Raw genomic sequence first — 19,700 nt, forward strand, 5'->3', positions numbered from 1 at the left:
GCTATTTTCAAGGTTCACACTCAACATCTTCAGTTTAGTCTGTGAATTGGCTGAGGCTCTAAGGTTGCAATCCTCAGCCTCCAATTAGCATTTGCAGGCTATTTTCAGTTCGGGTCAAACCCTTACATTATTTAAATATAGTTTTTAATTATTTGAATACTTGTAAGTCATTTAATAATATTATCATTTATTAATTACTATTAATAGTAATTATTATTATAATATTTGTGGGGGGGTTCACAAAAATTGTTTGTTTTAATTTCTAAAATTGTGCCTAAGTCCCATTTTCAGAATTCATGTAGGAGCTGGAGTTTCACTGAAAGTAAGTGGAACTTAGACTCCTAAATGCCTAAGAGCTTGTCTACACGGTGTTTTAGTCTGCACTAGAGGGGTATAAATTCTAGTGTGCACAAGTGTGTTGCAGACTAACTAGCCATGTGGACCCTGATGGCTTGCACTAGAAGTTCCCTAGTATGTGATAATGTCCTCCTGTTGCAAATAGTGCTATGTTAATGAGCACTAGATAACTTTTAGTTTGTGCTAGCAGGGTCCACATGGGCCAGTTAGTGCATGAAGTGCTAGTGCGCACTAGAATTTACTGCCCTCTAGGGCAGATTAACACACCATGTAGACAAGCCCTCAGTGACTTTCGAAAATGGGACCTGGGCTTCTATTGAGAGTCAGGTGCCTAAAAACCTTTGAGGATCTGGGGCCTAAGCACTTTTTGAAATTTTGTTCCAGTCTCATGCACAAGCAATTTAAAAAAATCCAGTCAGCTCAAGTAGAATCAGTGCCTATACTAGACCTCACCTTAACACACCAGCTGACGTATTGTCCCCATTGTTGTAGTCAGTGTTGTAGCCATGTCGGTCCCAGGATAGTAGAGAGACAAGGTGGGTGAGGTAATATCTTTTATTGGACCAACTTCTGTTGGTGAGAGAGACAAGCTTTCGAGCTACACAGAGCTCTTCTTCAGGCCTCGGAAAGGTATTCAGAATGTCACTGCTAAATACAAGATCAAACAGGTGGTTTAGCATAAGTAGTTAGCACATATTCTAAGGGACCATTCAAGGTGAAGAGACCAGAGCCCTGCAAATCCAGGGATATCTGCTTTTTAGCCGCACCAGATATCTGCAGACCATTTTTGAGGATCGCAGCTCAGATGCAGATAAAAATTTTATATCCTCACAGGGCTCTGCAGCACACACTCACCCGAACGGAGCAGCTGTCACCCAGCCCTCAGGCTCTAGGTCACCTCTCTGGATCACGCAGCGGTAGGCCAGGCATTCTGGGGGTTGTAGTCCCCAACTTGCTGGGATGGAGGAGGTAAACTACAACTCCCAGAAGGGAGTGAGCCAAGCGCCATTTTGAAAGAGGTGTGGTTGTTCTTTAAACTAGCTGGGTGGCAATGGCTGTATGCATTAGAGCCGCCACAACTGCGTAGGGTGTCCGAACCCACCACTGGGAGGACGGTACTGAATAGAAGGGTCCAGGATTGCAGCCTCCCTGCCTGAAGTGGGGAAGGAGGTATGGTGGGGGCAGAGCCGGCAGCAGGGCAGGAGGTCTCTGGGGAGCAGTGGGGCTGGAGGGGGGGATGGTGGTTGGGGGTTTGGCATACCCTGTGTCACTGCTACGGAGTGACCTGTGTAGCTGTTTAGAGCCCTGAAAATCCCTGGATATCTGGAGATGTGGATCTCCACAGACAATTTTTGCCGATCGGATGCTGATACACATTGTATCCACGCAGGGCTCCAGAAGTGACCCATTAACACCACTGTCATCATAGGCCAAAAAGGGGGCTTAGTGGGTTACAGATTGTTGTAATAAGCCATAAATCCAGTGTCTTTATTAAGACCATGATTTTTAGTGAAAGTTATGAATGTAAGCTCCCAGGCTCGTTTCTTGAAAGTATTATTCAGGTTTCCTTTGAGGATGAGGATGATAGGTCAGCTAGAGCGTGATCACCCATAGGTGATAGGGTGGTTTTGTCTTTTATCATTTCCCTGTGTGAGTTCGTTTGAGACTGTAGAGATTATCTGGTTTCATCCACATAATTGTTATTGGGGCATTTAGTACACAGGACGAGATACACGACATCTTGAGATAGGCATGTGTAGAACCCATGGTTTTGAAAGATGTGGTGGGTGTTGATCATAATATTTTCTCTTTTATCTATCATTTTCCTAATGGTTCCTAACATTCTGTTAGCTTTTTTGATTGCTGCTGCACATTGAGCAGATGTTTTCAAAGAACTATCCACAGTGACGCCAATATCTTTCTGGAGTGGTAACAGCTAATTTAGATCCCATCATTTTGTATGTATAATTGGGATTATTTTTTCCAATGTGCACTGTTTTTGCACTTATCAACATTGAATTTCATCTGCCATTTTGTTACCTAGTCACACACTTTAGTGAGATCCCTTTGTAACTCTTTGCAGTCATCTTTGGACTTAACTATTTTGAGTAATTTTGTGTTGTCTGTAAATTTTGTCACCTCACTGTTTACCCCTTTTTCCAGATCATTCATGAACATGTTGAACAGCACGTGTCCCAGTACACATCCTTGGGGGAACCCACTGTTTACCTTTCTCCTTTGTGAAAACTGATCATTTATCCCTACCCTTTTTTCCCTATCTTTTAAGCAGTCACTGATCCGTGAGAGGCCCTTCCGTCTGATCACATGATTGTTTACTTTGCTTAAGAGTCTTTGGTGAGGGACTGTGTCAAAGGCTTTCTGAAAGTCCAAGCTTGATCACCCTTGTCCAAATGCTTGTTGACGCCCTCAAAGAATTCTAACAGATTGGTGAGGCACATTTCCCTTTACAAATGCTGTGTTGACTTCCCCAAAGTATCTATGCTCATATGATAATTGTGTTCTTTATTATAGTTTCAATGAATTTGCCTGGTACTGAAGTTTGGCTTACCCCAGCCTGTAATTTCCAGGATCACCTCTAGAGCCTTTTTCAGAAATAGACATTAGATTAGCAACCTTTCAGTCATCTGGTACAGAGGCTGATGTAAGCAATAGGTTACATACCACAGTTAGTAGTTCCGCAATTTCATATTTGAGGTCCTTCAGAGCTCATGGGTGAATACTATCTGGTCCTGGTGACTTCTTATTGTTTACTTTATCAATTTGTTGCAAAAACTCATCTTTTGACACCTCAGTCTGGGACAGCTCCTCAGATTTGTCACCTAAAAAGAACAGTTCGGGTATGGGGATCTCTACCATATCCTCTGCATTGAAAACAGATGCAAAAAAAATCATTTAGCTTCTCTGCAACGGCCTTCTCTTTCCTGAGTACTCCTTTATCTCCAGGGAGATAACATAAGTTATGTATTGGTTGATAGAGCACTGTTGATACCATACTTAATAATTTCAAACATAAGTTAACCAAGATGTCTAGGGTTTTTTCCACCTTGAATGCTTCGTTTAATTTATCTTATTATAGATGTTAAAGGACTGTCTAAATAAACCTTGATTATATATATTCTAGACCAATGAAGTCCATTAATATTGCTACTCAGTAAGATGCAATCAATGAGACCCATATTAGGTAGAAGACACATCAGTAAAAGTTACATTTGAATAAAATGCTGCTTGTGTTAACTGAACTGCATATTTTTATAGAATAAAATAACTAACTAATCTTTATTCATAATTAATTATGGCATCTGGAACACTAGATACTCAGTCAAAATGTCTCTCATGCAGCAGCATTCCAAGTCTGAGACATTGTCTTTGTGGAATCAGTGTTCTTTTGGAACAGTATGCAGTTATATTCCAACTTCCTTTCACCACCTTATTTGTATTAACTCGAGGGGGATGGAGAGCATGAATTACCGGCCAGATCTGTAGATTTCACCCTACATGGTAAAAGGTACTGTAAATATTTGCCTATTGGCCTGTATGAAATACTATCGTAACTATTTCCCTATTAGCATGTGTGCACTATGTTAAATTAACAGTACATTCTTCCTCACCTCAACAGAGATTTTTCCATACTTGAAAGGAAGATTAAACTCATGTCCTGTTTTCCCTTCAGACTTCTTTATACATGCACAAGATATAGAAAAATCTGTGTAGAGGCTTTGGTGACATAATGAAATCCTTTGACACAAGGACCTGATGGAGGAAGAAACTAGCTCCATGAATATTTTTGTAGGGTATTAGCATATTGAAGTGCTTTGATTAACTTTCTTTAAATGAAAACCAGACACAGGAATTACCATGCTCATTTCATAGAAACACATCTTTATTTTTTTTATTACCCAGATATGGGACCATTTTTCTGTTGGCCCAGATTTTCCTTGATGCTATAATATTCATTAGCAAGATGTTAGACTATACTACTATGGAGTTGTGCTTTGTGCAGAATCTATGAAGACAAAAATCCGTAAAGAAGACAGAGAATTTGTGAAACTATGAAAACTGCAATTGGTCAATCTTTGAACAGAGGTTGGACATACCTTCTCAGAAACAATGACCATCAGCATGTACAGGTTTCAGAGTAGCAGCCGTGTTAGTCTGTATTCGCAAAAAGAAAAGGAGGACTTATGGCACCTTAGAGACTAACAAATTTATCTGAGCATAAGCTTTCATGAGCTACAGCTCACTTCATCGGATGCATTCTGCTCAAATAAATTTGTTTGTCTCTAAGGTGCATCAGCATGTAGTACACCCAAATAGTTCGGTTTCAGAGTTAGGTGGAAGAGTGACAGCAATATAGCTTGCTTCTGCTGCTTAAAAGCTAGTATACCAGTCAGCATGTGTTTGATATAGAGTACAACTACTGCAATTGTATCAAAATTAGAAAAAAAAAATCAGGCCCATCTCTAGTGGATGGAATTCTTTGTGTACGTCACTGAGCATCAGTATCAGTTGTTCAACCATGGAGTCTTACAGGTGATCCAAAATCTCAAACATTGCTTTAGAACAATGCATAAGAGGAACTGAAACAAGACTAGATGGTGGGATAGGGCCTAAAGGAAATGTGTTTGCTCTAGAAAAATGTAGAGAGAAGCTGACATTTCTGAGACTAATATGAAAAGGATAAAATGTTCAGATCTAGCAAATGCAAGAAACACTTCATCCTTGTGAAAATTTAACACAAATTCATTTTTCACTTTTTTCAACATACATCCTTCCAAAAGCAAGGGACAAGAATTGCCATTTCATGTTTACCAGTGCACGTATTGAAAAATACCCATTTCATATCTGTCATAAGAAAGCCTGACTGAGAAACCCTCTTCACATGTGTAACTTTTACTCAGGTCAGTGGGAGTGAAAGGATTGCAGGGATCAGGCGTTAGATAATGTGTAATTTTTCCCTTGTGTCACACACACTCTAGAAGAAAAGGAGTACTTGTGGAACCTTAGAGACTAACAAATTTGTTTGAGCATAAGCTTTTGTGAGCTACAGCAATGAGCTGTAGCTCACGAAAGCTTATGCTCAAATAAATTGGTTAGTCGCTAAGGTGCCACAAGTACTCCTTTTCTTTTTGCGGATACAGACTAACACGGCTGCTACTCTGACATACTCTAGACTAAGCAATGTGAAAGGAATGCTTGCATTTATGTATAGATTCATTCTTTTAATGAACGCAGTGGGAGAAGTGTGTGTATGACCATATGCAAAAATAGGCAAGTAGGAGTAGGCAAGAAGAAGTTACCCACCTTGTGCAGTAATGATGGTTCTTCAAGATGTGTGTCCCTGTAGGTGTGTGTGTGTCCCTGTGCTGCTGATCTGGAGAACTTTGGTAGCAGCGTCTGTTAGGCCCGCACATGCGCTGTCTCTCCTTGTGCTGTGCTACAAGGCTAGTCAGCGCACGCAGGCTAAGCCCCTTGAGTTCCTTCTCTACCGCAGAGTCATTGACAAGAATTCCAATGTAGAGGGGTGGAGAGTGCATTGTGGAGCACCCACAGGGACACACATCTTGAAGAGCCATCATTACTGCACATGGTGAGTAACTTCTTTTTCTTCTTTGAGTAGTGTCCCTATGGGTGCTCCATTGTAGGTGACTCCCGAGCAGTATCTCTCCTGGAGGGCTGGGGCTTTGGCGTCGAGTCGGTAGTTACAGTTGACAGTACTGTGGAACCAAAGATGACATTGGAGACAGAGTCCTCAGTAATCGTAGTGTTCTGTGAAGGTATGGACTGATACTCACATCGCCGCTCTACAGATTTCTGAGAGGGATATTCTTGAAGAAGGTGACAGATGAAGAGATTGACCTTGTGGAATGCGTGCGAATAGCATCTGAAGGGGTCACGTTGCAAATCTGATAACATTGTCTAATGCAGTCCAAGACCCACTTAGAGAGTCTCTGGGCTGATATCACTGAGCCCTTGGATCTTTCCGCCATAGAGAGGAACAGCTTCAGAGACTTCCTGAAAGCCTTCATCCTATACAGGTAAAAGACTAGTGCCCTCCTGACATCTAATGTGTATAATACAGCCTCCCTGTTGTCATGGTGAGGCTTGGAGTAAAAAGTCAGGAGGTGAATCGCTTGGTTCATATGGAACAGAGAGGTTACCTTAGGGATGAATTTTGGGTTTGGCCTGAGCATAACCTCTTCCCAAAAGAATACCATGTAGGGGGGATGTGCCATCAGAGCCACTATTTCTCCCATCCTCCTAGCTGAAGTGATTGCTATCAGGAAGGCCATTCTCATTGACAGGTATGTAAGTGAGCAGGTGGCTGTAAATTTGAAGGGAGGCCTAGTCAGACCTTTCGATGGCAGGTTTAGGTCCCATGTAGGTGTGGGATGTCAGGATTGTGAGAAAAGATTTACTTTACCCCTGAGGAATTGTTTAGTGATTGGGTGTGATAGCACTGAGTACCCTTCTACTTGTTGGTGGAAGGCTGCTATAGCTGCTAGATGGACCCTAAGCAAATTGAGAGATAGTCCCAGTTTTGTTTGCCCTGGTCTACACTAGGACTTTAGGTCGAATTTAGCAGCGTTAAATCGATTTAAACCTGCGCCCGTCCACACAATGAAGCCCTTTATTTCGACTTAAAGGGCTCTTAAAATCGATTTCCTTACTCCACCCCTGACAAGTGGATTAGCGCTTAAATCGACGTTGCCGGCTCGAATTTGAGGTACTGTGGACACAATTCGATGGTATTGGCCTCCGGGAGCTATCCCAGAGTGCTCCATTCTGACCGCTCTGGACAGCGCTCTCAACTCAGATGCACTGGCCAGGTAGACAGGAAAAGAACCGCAAACTTTTGAATCTCATTTCCTGTTTGGCCAGCGTGGCAAGCTGCAGGTGACCATGCAGAGCTCATCAGCACAGGTGACCATGATGGAGTCCCAGAATCGCAAAAGAGCTCCAGCATGGACTGAACGGGAGGTACGGGATCTGATCGCTGTTTGGGGAGAGGAATCCGTGCTATCAGAACTCCGTTCCAGTTTTCGAAATGCCAAAACCTTTCTGAAAATCTCCCAGGGCATGAAGGACAGAGGCCATAACAGGGACCCGAAGCAGTGCCGCGTGAAACTGAAGGAGCTGAGGCAAGCCTACCAGAAAACCAGAGAGGCGAACAGCCGCTCTGGGTCAGAGCCCCAAACATGCCGCTTCTATGATGAGCTGCATGCCATTTTAGGGGGTTCAGCCACCACTACCCCAGCCGTGTTGTTTGACTCCTTCAATGGAGATGGAGGCAATACAGAAGTAGGTTTTGGGGACGAAGAAGATGATGATGAGGAGGTTGTAGATAGCTCACAGCAAGCAAGCGGAGAAACCGGTTTTCCCGACAGCCAGGAACTGTTTCTCACCCTAGACCTGGAGCCAGTACCCCCCGAACCCACCCAAGGCTGCCTCCTGGACTCAGCAGGCGGAGAAGGGACCTCTGGTGAGTGTACCTTTTAAAATGCTATACATGGTTTAAAAGCAAGCATGTGAAAGGATTACTTTGCCCTGGCATTTGCGGTTCTGCCTTTGCAAAAGGTTTCTGGGGAGGGCAGCCTTATTTCATCCTTCATGGTAGGACACTTTACCACTCCAGGCCAGCAACACGTACTGGGGAATCACTGTAGAACAAAGCATTGCAGTGTATGTTTGCTGGCATTCAACCAAAATCCGTTCACGCGGTGGGAGGAGGCAAAATGCGACCTTGTAACGAAAGCACATGTGCTATGTATGTAATGTTAACAGCAAGGTTTACCCTGAAAGAGTGTAGCGACTGTTTTATAAAATGTGTCTTTTTAAATACCGCTGTCCCTTTTTTTTTCTCCACCAGCTGCATGTGTTTCAATGATCACAGGATCTTCTCCTTCCCAGAGGCTAGTGAAGCTTAGAAAGAAAAAAAAACGCACTCGCGATGAAATGTTCTCCGAGCTCATGCTGTCCTCCCACACTGACAGAGCACAGACGAATGCGTGGAGGCAAATAATGTCAGAGTGCAGGAAAGCACAAAATGACCGGGAGGAGAGGTGGAGGGCTGAAGAGAGTAAGTGGCGGGCTGAAGAGAGTAAGTGGCGGGCTGAAGACAGGGCTGAAGCTCAAAGGGGGCGGCAGCATGATGAGAGGAGGCAGGATTCAATGCTGAGGCTGCTGCAGGACCAAACCAGTATGCTCCAGTGTATGGTTGAGCTGCAGCAAAGGCAGCTGGAGCACAGACTGCCACTGCAGCCCCTCTGTAACCAACCGCCCTCCTCCCCAAGTTCCATAGCCTCCACATCCAGACGCCCAAGAACGCGGTGGGGGGGCCTCCGGCCAACCAGCCACTCCACCACAGAGGATTGCCCAAAAAAAAGAAGGCTGTCATTCAATAAATTTTAAAGTTGTAAACTTTTAAAGTGCTGTGCTTAAAGTGCTGTGTGGCATTTTCCTTCCCTCCTCCACCACCCCTCCTGGGATACCTTGGTAGTCATCCCCCTATTTGTGTGATGAATGAATAAAGAATGCATGAATGTGAAGCAACAATGACTTTATTGGCTCTGCAAGCAATGATTAAAGGGAGGAGGGGAGGGTGGTTAGCTTACAGGGAAATAGAGTGAACCAAGGGGTGGGGGGGTTCATCAAGGAGAAACAAACAGAACTTTCACACCGTAGCCTGGCCAGTCATGAAACTGGTTTTCAAAGCTTCTCTGATGCGTACCGCACCCTCCTGTGCTCTTCTAACCGCCCTGGTGTCTGGCTGCGCGTAACCAGCAGCCAGGCGATTTGCCTCAACCTCCCACCCCGCCATAAACGTCTCCCCCTTACTCTCACAGATATTGTGGAGCACACAGCAAGCAGTAATAACAGTGGGAATATTGGTTTCGCTGAGGTCTAAGCGAGTCAGTAAACTGCGCCAGCGCGCCTTTAAACATCCAAATGCACATTCTACCACCATTCTGCACTTGCTCAGCCTGTAGTTGAACAGCTCCTGACCACTGTCCAGGCTGCCTGTGTACGGCTTCATGAGCCATGGCATTAAGGGGTAGGCTGGGTCCCCAAGGATACATATAGGCATTTCAACATCCCCAACAGTTATTTTCTGGTCTGGGAATAAAGTCCCTTCCTGCAGCTTTTGAAACAGACCAGAGTTCCTGAAGATGCGAGCATCATGCACCTTTCCCGGCCATCCCACGTTGATGTTGGTGAAACGTCCCTTGTGATCCACCAGAGCTTGCAGCACTATCGAAAAGTACCCCTTGCAGTTTATGTACTCGGCGGCTTGGTGCTCCGGTGCCAAGATAGGGATATGGGTTCCATCTATAGCCCCACCACAGTTAGGGAATCCCATTGCAGCAAAGCCATCCACTATGACCTGCACATTTCCCAGGGTCACTACCCTTGATATCAGCAGATCTTTGATTGCGTGGGCTACTTGCATCACAGCAGCCCCCACAGTAGATTTGCCCACTCCAAATTGATTCCCAACTGACCGGTAGCTGTCTGGCGTTGCAAGCTTCCACAGGGCTATCGCCACTCGCTTCTCAACTGTGAGGGCTGCTCTCATCTTGGTATTCATGCGCTTCAGGGCAGGGGAAAGCAAGTCACAAAGTTCCATGAAAGTGCCTTTACGCATGCGAAAGTTTCGTAGCCACTGGGAATCGTCCCAGACCTGCAACACTATGCGGTCCCACCAGTCTGTGCTTGTTTCCCGAGCCCAGAATCGGCGTTCCACAGCATGAACCTGCCCCATTAGCACCATGATGCATGCATTGTCAGGGCCCATGCTTTCAGAGAAATCTGTGTCCATGTCCTGATCACTCACGGGACCGCGCTGACGTCGCCTCCTCGCCCGGTATCGCGTTGCCATGTTCTGGTGCTGCATATACTGCTGAATAATGCGTGTGGTGGTTAATGTGCTCCTAATTGCCAAAGTGAGCTGAGCGGGCTCCATGCTTGCCGTGGTATGGCGTCCGCACAGAAAAAAGGCGCGGAACGATTGTCTGCCGTTGCTCTGACGGAGGGAGGGGCGACTGACGACACGGCTTACAGGGTTGGCTTCAGGGAGCTAAAATCAACAAAGGGGGTGCCTGTACATCAAGGAGTATTTCAGGCAGGACTGCACGGAGGGTTCCAATAAGAAATGGTGCACCTAAGTTATCGTTGTTATTGGAACAAGGAGGTTAGCCTGGCCTCAGATTGATACATGGCTAGATTTACCTCGCTGCACCTTCTCAGTGAGTGACTGCAGTGTGACCTAGAGGAATGAGTCCCCTAGACAGGGGAGGAGGCAAATGAGTACAAAACAAATCTGGTCTATTTCTTGTTTTGATCCACTCCATCTATCTTTTACATCTTTGGCTGGCAGCAGACGGTGCAGAAGGACTGCATGCCATCCACATCTCATGGCTGCTCGGCAGAAGATGGTACAGTACGACTGCTAGCCATCCCCATCTCTTGCCTGCCTGGCAGAAGATGGTGCAATACGACTGCTAGCAATCCTCATCTCTTGCCTGCCTGGCAGAAGATGGTACAGTACGACTGCTAGCAGTCCGTATCGCCTGCCCGCTCACCATAAGATGGTTCAATAGGACTGACTGCAGGACTAAAGAGAATGACCTGGTCAAGTCACTCCAAATTTAGTCCCTGCGCCCATGTCTGCCCAGGCGCTCCCAGCCGACGCGGCCAGGAGCACCTCGGACACGATGAGGACGACTACCAGTCGTATTGCACCGTCTGCTGCCAGAAGGCAAGGGGTTGCTGCTACTGTGCAGCAAAGCCGTACCGCGTCTGCCAGCACCCAGGAGACATAGGGTGACGGTTACCTGAGCGGGCTCCATGCTTCCTGTGGTATGGCGTCTGCACAGGTAACTCAGGAAAAAAGGCGCGAAATGATTGTCTGCCCTTGCTTTCACGGAGGGAGGGAGGGAACGGGGGCCTGACGACACGTACCCAGAACCACCCGCGACAATGTTTTAGCCCCATCAGAGTGCTCCATTGTGACTGCTCTGGACAGCACTCTCAGATGCCCGATTGTTTGCCATTGCTCTGACGCTGGGAGGGGCGCTTACAGGGTTGGCTTCAGGGAGCTAAAATCAACAAAGGGGGTGGCTTTACATCAAGGAGTATTTCAGGCAGGACTTCACGGAGGGTTCCAATAAGAAATGGTGCACCTAAGTTATTGTCCTTATTGGAGCAAGAAGGTTAGCCTGGCCTCTGATTGATACATGGCTAGATTTACCTCGCTGCACCTTCTCTGTAAGTGACTGCAGTGTGATCTAGAAGAATGAGTCCCCTAGACAGGGGAGGGGGGGAAGCAAATGAGTACAAAACAAATCTGGTCTATTTCTTGTTTTGATCCACTCCATCTATCTTTTACATCTTTGGCTGGCAGCAGACGGTGCAGAAGGACTGCATGCCATCCACATCTCATGGCTGCTCGGCAGAAGATGGTACAGTACGACTGCTAGCAGTCTGTATCGCCTGCCCGCTCACCATAAGACGGTTCAATAGGACTGACTGCAGGACTAAAGAGAATGACCTGGTCAAGTCACTCCAAATTTAGTCCCTGTGCCCATGTCTGCCCAGGCGCTCCTGATCGACCTCACAGAGGCGACCAGGAGCACCTCAGACATGACGATGACGGCTACCAGTCGTACTGTACCGTCTGCTGCCACAAGGCAAGGGGTTGCTGCTACTGTGTAGCAATGCCGTACCGCGTCTGCCAGCACCCAGGAGACATAGGGTGACGGTTACCTGAGCGGGCTCCATGCTTGCCATGGTATGGCGTCTGCACAGGTAACTCAGGAAAAAAGGCGCGAAATGATTGTCTGCCCTTGCTTTCACGGGGGGAGGGAGGGAACGGGGGGCTGACGATATGTACCCAGAACCACCCGCGACAATGTTTTAGCCCCATCAGGCATTGGGATCTCAACCCAGAATTCCAATGGGCAGCGGAGACTGCGGGAACTGTGGGATAGCTACCCACAGTGCAACGCTCCGGAAGTCGACGCTTGCCTCGGTACTGTGGAAGCGCTCCGCCGAGTTAATGCACTTAATGCACTTAGAGCATTTTCTGTGGGGACACACACACTCGAATTTATAAAACCGATTTCTAAAAAACCGACTTCTATAAATTCGACCTTATTCCGTAGTGTAGACATACCCTTAGAGTCAGTACATAATCTCAGATCTTTGGAAGGGTCGCAGATGCCAGGGAAATTTGTTGGGAGTTGCACCAAATCTGAAACCTGGACCACTTTTGCAGGTAAGTACAGCGTGTTGAGGACTTTCTACTTGTAGTAATACCTCTTTTACCTCTTTTGAGCAGGAGTTCTCTGTGCATTGGAACCATGAAGGAGCCAAACCATGAGGCAAAGAATGCCCAGGTTGGGATGTAGAGCATGTCTTTCATTCTGCAAGAGGAGGTATGGAGTGGATCAGAGAGAGATTGGTAGACACGTCATGAGTTGTGACAGGTAAGGATACCAAGTTTATCTTGGCCAAGTGGGAGCAATCAATATGATGTGCACTCCTTCCCTTCTTATTTATAACAGAACTTTTGACAGTAAGGGGACTGAAGGAAAGGCATAAAGAAGGCCCCTGTCCCAGGGAGGAAGGAGAGCATCGCCTAGAGCGTGTTCTCCTATCTCTGTTCTGGAGCAGTAGCGTGGACATTTCATGTGCAGATGAGTAGTGAACAGGTCTGTGGTTGGTGTCCCCCAGCATCTGAATAGGTTGTGAAGTACTGCTGGATTTATTTCCCATTCATGGTCATGAGGTAACTTGCTGTGACAGGTTCAGTCACAGAGACCCCCCTTGGGACTGTCACCTGATGTGATGAGATTACCTCTGAGCCCGTTTTCCCTGCCAACTTGGGACTCCAGAACCCTGTCTTGTTGAGCCAGACACGCTAGTCTGCTGGAACCCAGACTCAGGGTCTGAACCACGCCCCCAAAGTTGCAGGCTTTAACTGAAAACCACTCAGCAAGTTACCTATCTCCAACACCCAGACAGCCAGTTCCCAATGGGATCCAAACCCCAAATAAATCCATTTTACTCTATATAAAGCTTATACAGGGCAACCTCATAAATTGTCTGCCCTCTATAACACTGGAAGGGAGATATGCACAGCTGTTTGCTCCCCCAGGCATTAATCACTTATTCTGGGTTTATCAATAAACAAACATGATTTTATTAAGTATAAAAAGTAGGATTTAAGTGGTTCCAAGTAATAACAGACAGAACAAAGTAAGTTACCAAGCAAAATAAAACAAAACATGCAAATCTAAGCCTAATACATTAAGAAACTGATTACAGGTAATAATATCTCATCCTCAGAGATGTTCCAATAAGCTTCTTTCACAGACTAGACTCCTTCCTAGTCTGGGCCCAATCCTTTCCCGTGGTACAGTCCTTGTCATTTCCAGCAGACATCTTAGGTGGAAACTAGGGGTTTTCTCATGACTGGAATCTCCTTTGTTCTGTTCCACCCCTTTTATAGCTTTGGCACAAAGTGGGAATCCTTTGTCTCTCTGGGTCCCAACCCTCCTTCTAAATGGAAAAGCACCAGGTTTAAGATGGATTCCAGTGTCCGGTGACATGATCACATGTCCTGTGAGACCCCTAGTCTCCATTCTTCCAGGGCTGGCCCGCACATACCCCAAAAGGAAAGGAGTACTTGTGGCACCTTAGAGACTAACCAATTTATTTGAGCATGAGCTTTCGTGAGCTACAGCTCACTTCATCAGATGTATACCGTGGAAACTGCAGTTTCCACGGTATACATCTGATGAAGTGAGCTGTAGCTCACGAAAGCTCATGCTCAAATAAATTGGTTAGTCTCTAAGGTGCCACAAGTACTCCTTTTCTTTTTGCGAATACAGACTAACACGGCTGTTCCTCTGATACCCCAAAAGGTTTGCAGGTAAACAGAGCCATTCACAGGTCATTGATTCTGAAGCACCCGTAATGGCTTCCACTTAATATGTTTACATCAGTAATACGAGTTTATATCTTATTCTCCTAACTCCAGACATAGAAATAATACATGCATACAAATGGGATGGACATACTCAGTAGATCATAAGCTTTGTAATGATACCTTACAAGAGACATTTTGCATAGAGCATATTCCAGTTACATCATATTTACACTCATAAGCATATTTCCATAAAACATTATGGAGTGCAACGTCACGGTTGGTGTCCCCCAGCATCTGAAGAGGTTGTGAAGTATTGCTTGATTTATTTCCCATTCATGGTCGTGAGGGAACTTGCGACTTAGGCTGTCCATTATCGAGTTCTGTGTGCCCGGAAGGTAAGCTTCTGATAGTGTAATGTTGTGGGAGATGCACCAGTTCAATAGCCTTATCACTTCTGCGCAGAGGGAGGGTGTCCTGGCTCCTCCTTGTCAATTTATGTAATAAGAACATAAGAACGGCCATACTGGGTCAGACCAAAGGTCCATCTAGGCCAGTATCCTGTCTTCCAACAGTGGCCAATGCTGGCTGCCCCAGGGGGAATGAACAGAACAGGTAATCATCAAAAAGAAAAGGAGTACTTTTGGCACCTTAGAGACTAACCAATTTATTTGAGCATAAGCTTTCGTGAGCTACAGCTCACTTCATCAGACGCATACAGATGAAGTGAGCTGTAGCTCACGAAAGCTTATGCTCAAATAAATTGGTTAGTCTCTAAGGTGCCACAAGTACTCCTTTTCTTTTTGCGAATACAGACTAACACGGCTGTTACTCTGAAACCTGTCATGAAGGTAATCATCAAATGATTCATCCCCTGTCACACATTCCCAGCTTCTGGCAAACAGAGGCTAGGGACACTAGCTAATAGCCATTGATGGACCATGCATGCTTTGGTGTGTGTTCCCTTGATCAGTGGGAGGAAATGGGCACAGGTGTTTCTGACTGCCCTGAACTTGAGGAGGTTGATGTGAAGGGATAATTCCGTGGGCAACCACTTGCCTTGTGTTGTAAGGCTGTTTAGATGTGCACCCATCTTATAAGGGATCAATAGGGGTAAGACCGGGGAACTTGCACAAAAGGGATCCCTTTGCAAACATTTTCTGGGCATTTCCACCAGTCCAGAGATATCTTGACTTTGATAGGCAGTGACACTGGTTTGACTAGTCTGTCTCTGTTTGGACTGTACACCAAGCTGAACCACATCGGATGACATTGCATGTGAAGCCTGGCATGTGGTACTACCGCTGTGCCCACTGCCATATGCCCCAAGAGTTGGAGGCAAGGCCTGGCTAATATTTGGGGGCTGATTTGTATGAGGAACCTGTGCTGAGGTATGATCACATTGACCTGTAGGGGTTGAGGTCGGCCTCTATGAATTCCAGCCACGGCATCTTCTTACTGGAGTGCCCTTCAATCCTATCTTTGGCAGTCGGTACCATTGATTCGGTGCCTGTCCCCATCAGGTCCTTAGGTGCATCAACGATACCTGCCGCTCTGGATCTTCGTGAGCTGGGGATACCAGGCTGGGATTGTCTTTGGTGCTGATGGTACCGATGATTCCGAGCATGCCAGAGATCTTTTGTGGGAAGCTCGGGGCTCACTCTGGGGACTTCCCACTCTCTTTTTCAATGACTTATGTAAGGGGTTGGTGTCTGATTTCTTTGACCACAGTCCTTAGATTTTGAGGTCTCTGAGGACAACTCATGTTTCCCAGGTGATTCTCAGCACATCTCAAGGGAGGGTTGGAGGGATGCCTCCATGAAGATGATCTTCTGTCTTAACTTCCTGTCCTTTCGAGACCTGCATCTAAGTTGTTGGCATTGAGCACAGTTCTGTGGGATGTGGCATTGCCTGAGGCAGCGTATGCAGCGAGAGTGCTTGTCTACCACAAAGATGGCCTCTTTGCAGCAGGGGCACTCCTTGAAGCCCGGTGAACTGGACGTACCCATTGGGGGAAGGGGACCCCAAAGAAAAAAGGGAGGAAATAAAGTCTCTTTTTTTGTATGTGTTTGTTGTTTTTTTGATTGGGGTAGAGAACATAAAAAGAAAGATTACAGCTAAGATTAAGGACACTAACTAACTACTAGGAATGCTAAAAAAGTTAACGATTGCAAATGGACTGCAAATAGCTCCTTCACTAGCCAGGGACTGTTGAGAAGGAACTGAGGGTTGGGGGGGGGGGGGAGGGTTAGCCCACACTCACTGGCTAGCCTCCTGGCAGGGCAAAAGGAGAGACAGCACATGTGTGGACTTAATGGACACTGCTACCAAAGGTTTCAGAGTAGCAGCCATGTTAGTCTGTATCCGCAAAAAGAAAAGAAGTACTTGTGGCACCTTAGAGACTGCTACCAAAGTTCTCCGATCAGCAGAGCAGGGGCACAAACACATCTACAGTGGAGCACCCATAGAGACACTACTGAAGAAGAAGCAGTGGTGTACTATGATAGGTGGATGTACATGTGCTTTTATGTGCTGTTAGACAAGGCACTGAAGCATATACATGCTTCTAATAATCAAAAAATGCTTATAATGAGCCCAATGCTTTCTGTGTTTAAGAATGTTTGCTCTGAACAGAATGCTAACCTTTGCACTATCTGTGCAGTAAAGATCCATGAAGAATGCTATGTTCTTACCTTCAAGATTTAGATGATGCCTACTGATTAAGTTATATTGAGATGAAAAGAATAATTTCATATCTGCATTGATATAGTCTCTAGATTTGCGTAGCTACAGGACAAACCAGGTGGCAATCCAGTGATGGATATAGAGAAGTTTTTCTTCAGGACCAACAGGGCTAGAAGTTTTTTTTATGGAAAGTTTAGATATTGCAAAATACAGCAAATGCCGTAGAAAACTAAATCTGCCCCCAGCTTCATATTGTTTTTAGTGAGGAGTCAGAAACAACCACTAAACAGTGGGGATGACTTTCCTACTGCAGGGAAAGTTATTTCATAAGATTACTTCTACAAGTACTTTTGAACTTTAAAAATTGAAAACGAATCTTACTAGATTCAAAACCTCACCTGCCGAAACATTTTTATAATTGGCAGGGAGTGTTTGTTTTAGATTTATTTTTTTTTTAACTGTTTGGTGTGTTTAAACAAAATCCACAGTTCTCCTAAGGAAAATGACCTCACTGAAGGAGTTTAAAAATGCACTCTTCCGAGCAATTAACTACCGAAGTGCTCTTCAGAAGCGCTTTGTTTTGGCCTACCCCTGCTCCTGTTAAAGCCAATGGGTGTTTAACCTGAATTCAATGGGAGCAGTGATAGGCCAGTGCTTAGTCTTTTGGAAAATTCCATGCTGAATACACTGCAGTCTCCTTGTTGCCGTGTTGTTAAATTTTTGTGTAGGCCAGGCTGGCTCCAAACATATTTGTGGGCTCCCATGAGGAATGATTGTAAAAGACAGGAGATGACACAGAAGTTGTCTGTGACACAGCTGCACAGGTTTCATTTACAATATTTACAAGTTTAAGTTGCAGATGGAGGTGACTGCCGTTATACGGTTGCCAGGTGTCTGGTTTTCGACCGGAAAGCTGAGTCAAAAAGGGACCCTGGCGGCTCCAGTCAGCACTGCTGACCGGGCTGTAAAATTTCAGTTGGCGGGGCTGGCAGGCTCCTACCTGGCTCCGCGTGGCTCCCTGGAAGTGGCAACATGTCTCTCGGCTCCTAGGCAGAGGCACAGCCAGTAGGCACCATGCAGTGCCCCCGCCCTGAGTGCTGGCTCCGCAGCTCGCATTGGCTGGGAATCGCAGCCAATGGGAGTTGCAGTGGTGGTGCATGTGGGCAGAGGCAGTGTGCAGAGCTGTCTGGCTGCACCTCTGAATAGGAGCCGAGGGTCATGTCACAGCTTCTGGGGAGCTCCCAAGGTAAGCGCCGCCTAGAGCCCGCACTCCTCACCTCCTCCTGCACCCCAACCCCTGCACGCCTTCCTGAACCCCCTCCCACACCCAAACACTCTCCCAGAACTCACATCCTGCATCCCAACCCCCTGCCCCAGTCTGGAGTCCCCTACCACACCATGGACCCACCCCGGAGCCTGCACCCCCACCCCATAGCCTGTACCTCTCCCATACCCCAATCCCCTACCTCAGCCCTGAGCCACCTCCCACACTCTGAATCCCTCAGTTCCACCCCCCCACCAGCCTGGAGCCCCCTCCCATATCCTAAACCCCCTCATTTCGGGCCCCACCCCGGAGCCTGCACCCCAGCCAGAACCCTTACCCCCTCCCGCACCCCAACCCTCGGCCCTAGCCCAGTGAAAATGAGCCAGTGTGGGTGGGCCAGAGGGAGTGGGGATGGAATGTGCAGGGGGCAGGGCCTTGGAGAGGGGGCAGGTCGGGGCAAGGCCTAGGGGAAGGGGCAGGGCAGGGGCAGGACAAGGGTGTTTAGTTTTGTGTGATTAGAAAGTTGGCAATCCTATGCCATTAGGGTACCCACAATGGTAGCCCTAGGGCAAAAAGAATACACACAAGTGCACATAAAATAAATTCTAAAGGAAAAAAAAACACAAAGTAAAACACAGTGGGTAAAAACAACTAACAAAAGCCAAAACCAGCCAAGTGCTACTCCCACTAAAAGGGAACTGTCACTCTAGCTCTCTGTTCACATTGCTGTCTTGAACTACCAGGGCTTGAATTAAATTTTTGTATGAATTTGGGGCAAATATAAAAAACTGTTTTTAAAGTTTTAAAAATAAAAAATATGAAAAACTTTAATACTTTTTCTTTACAGGGTCATTATTCATACTAGTCTTGCTAGTCCTTCCCTCCAGGCAGAGAGGCACAGAGACTAGGATCAGGACCAGCTGTGCCCCCAAAAGACCAGGACAACCTTCCAAATTGAACCACACGCACATCTCTCCCTAGACTAAACTGGACCAGACTGGACCAGACCAACATTCCTCCCCAGACCAAAACCACCAAACTGGACTAGATGCCCTTCCAGCCTCAACTGGATCAGATCCCTCTATGAACAGACCCCTCTCGACCTGAACCACCCCACTGCCTACCAGAACAGGGCTCCTCCCAAACCTTTATTCACGAACCAGACCGCCCCCGAATCTGCAGCCAGACCCTCTCAGGCCCCCAACTCCAGAATCACCCCTTGCTGTTGATTTGCCCCTGTTCTCCTCAGAACCGTACTGAATCGAGCCAGGCCACACGTGGCTGCAGCTTTGCTGAGTGCAGCTCCCCACTGGGCCTCGAGCATAGGTGAGCCAGGGGAGCTCAGGTCTCCCCAGGGGCACTGGTAGGGGGATGTGGCGGGGAGGGCTGTGGGAGGTCCAGTCTTCCCCGGGGTGCTGATGAGGGGTATGGGGCAGGGGCGCTGGG

The sequence above is a fragment of the Caretta caretta genome, chromosome 4 (assembly GCF_965140235.1).
Source record: "Caretta caretta isolate rCarCar2 chromosome 4, rCarCar1.hap1, whole genome shotgun sequence".
Taxonomy (NCBI): domain Eukaryota; kingdom Metazoa; phylum Chordata; order Testudines; family Cheloniidae; genus Caretta; species Caretta caretta.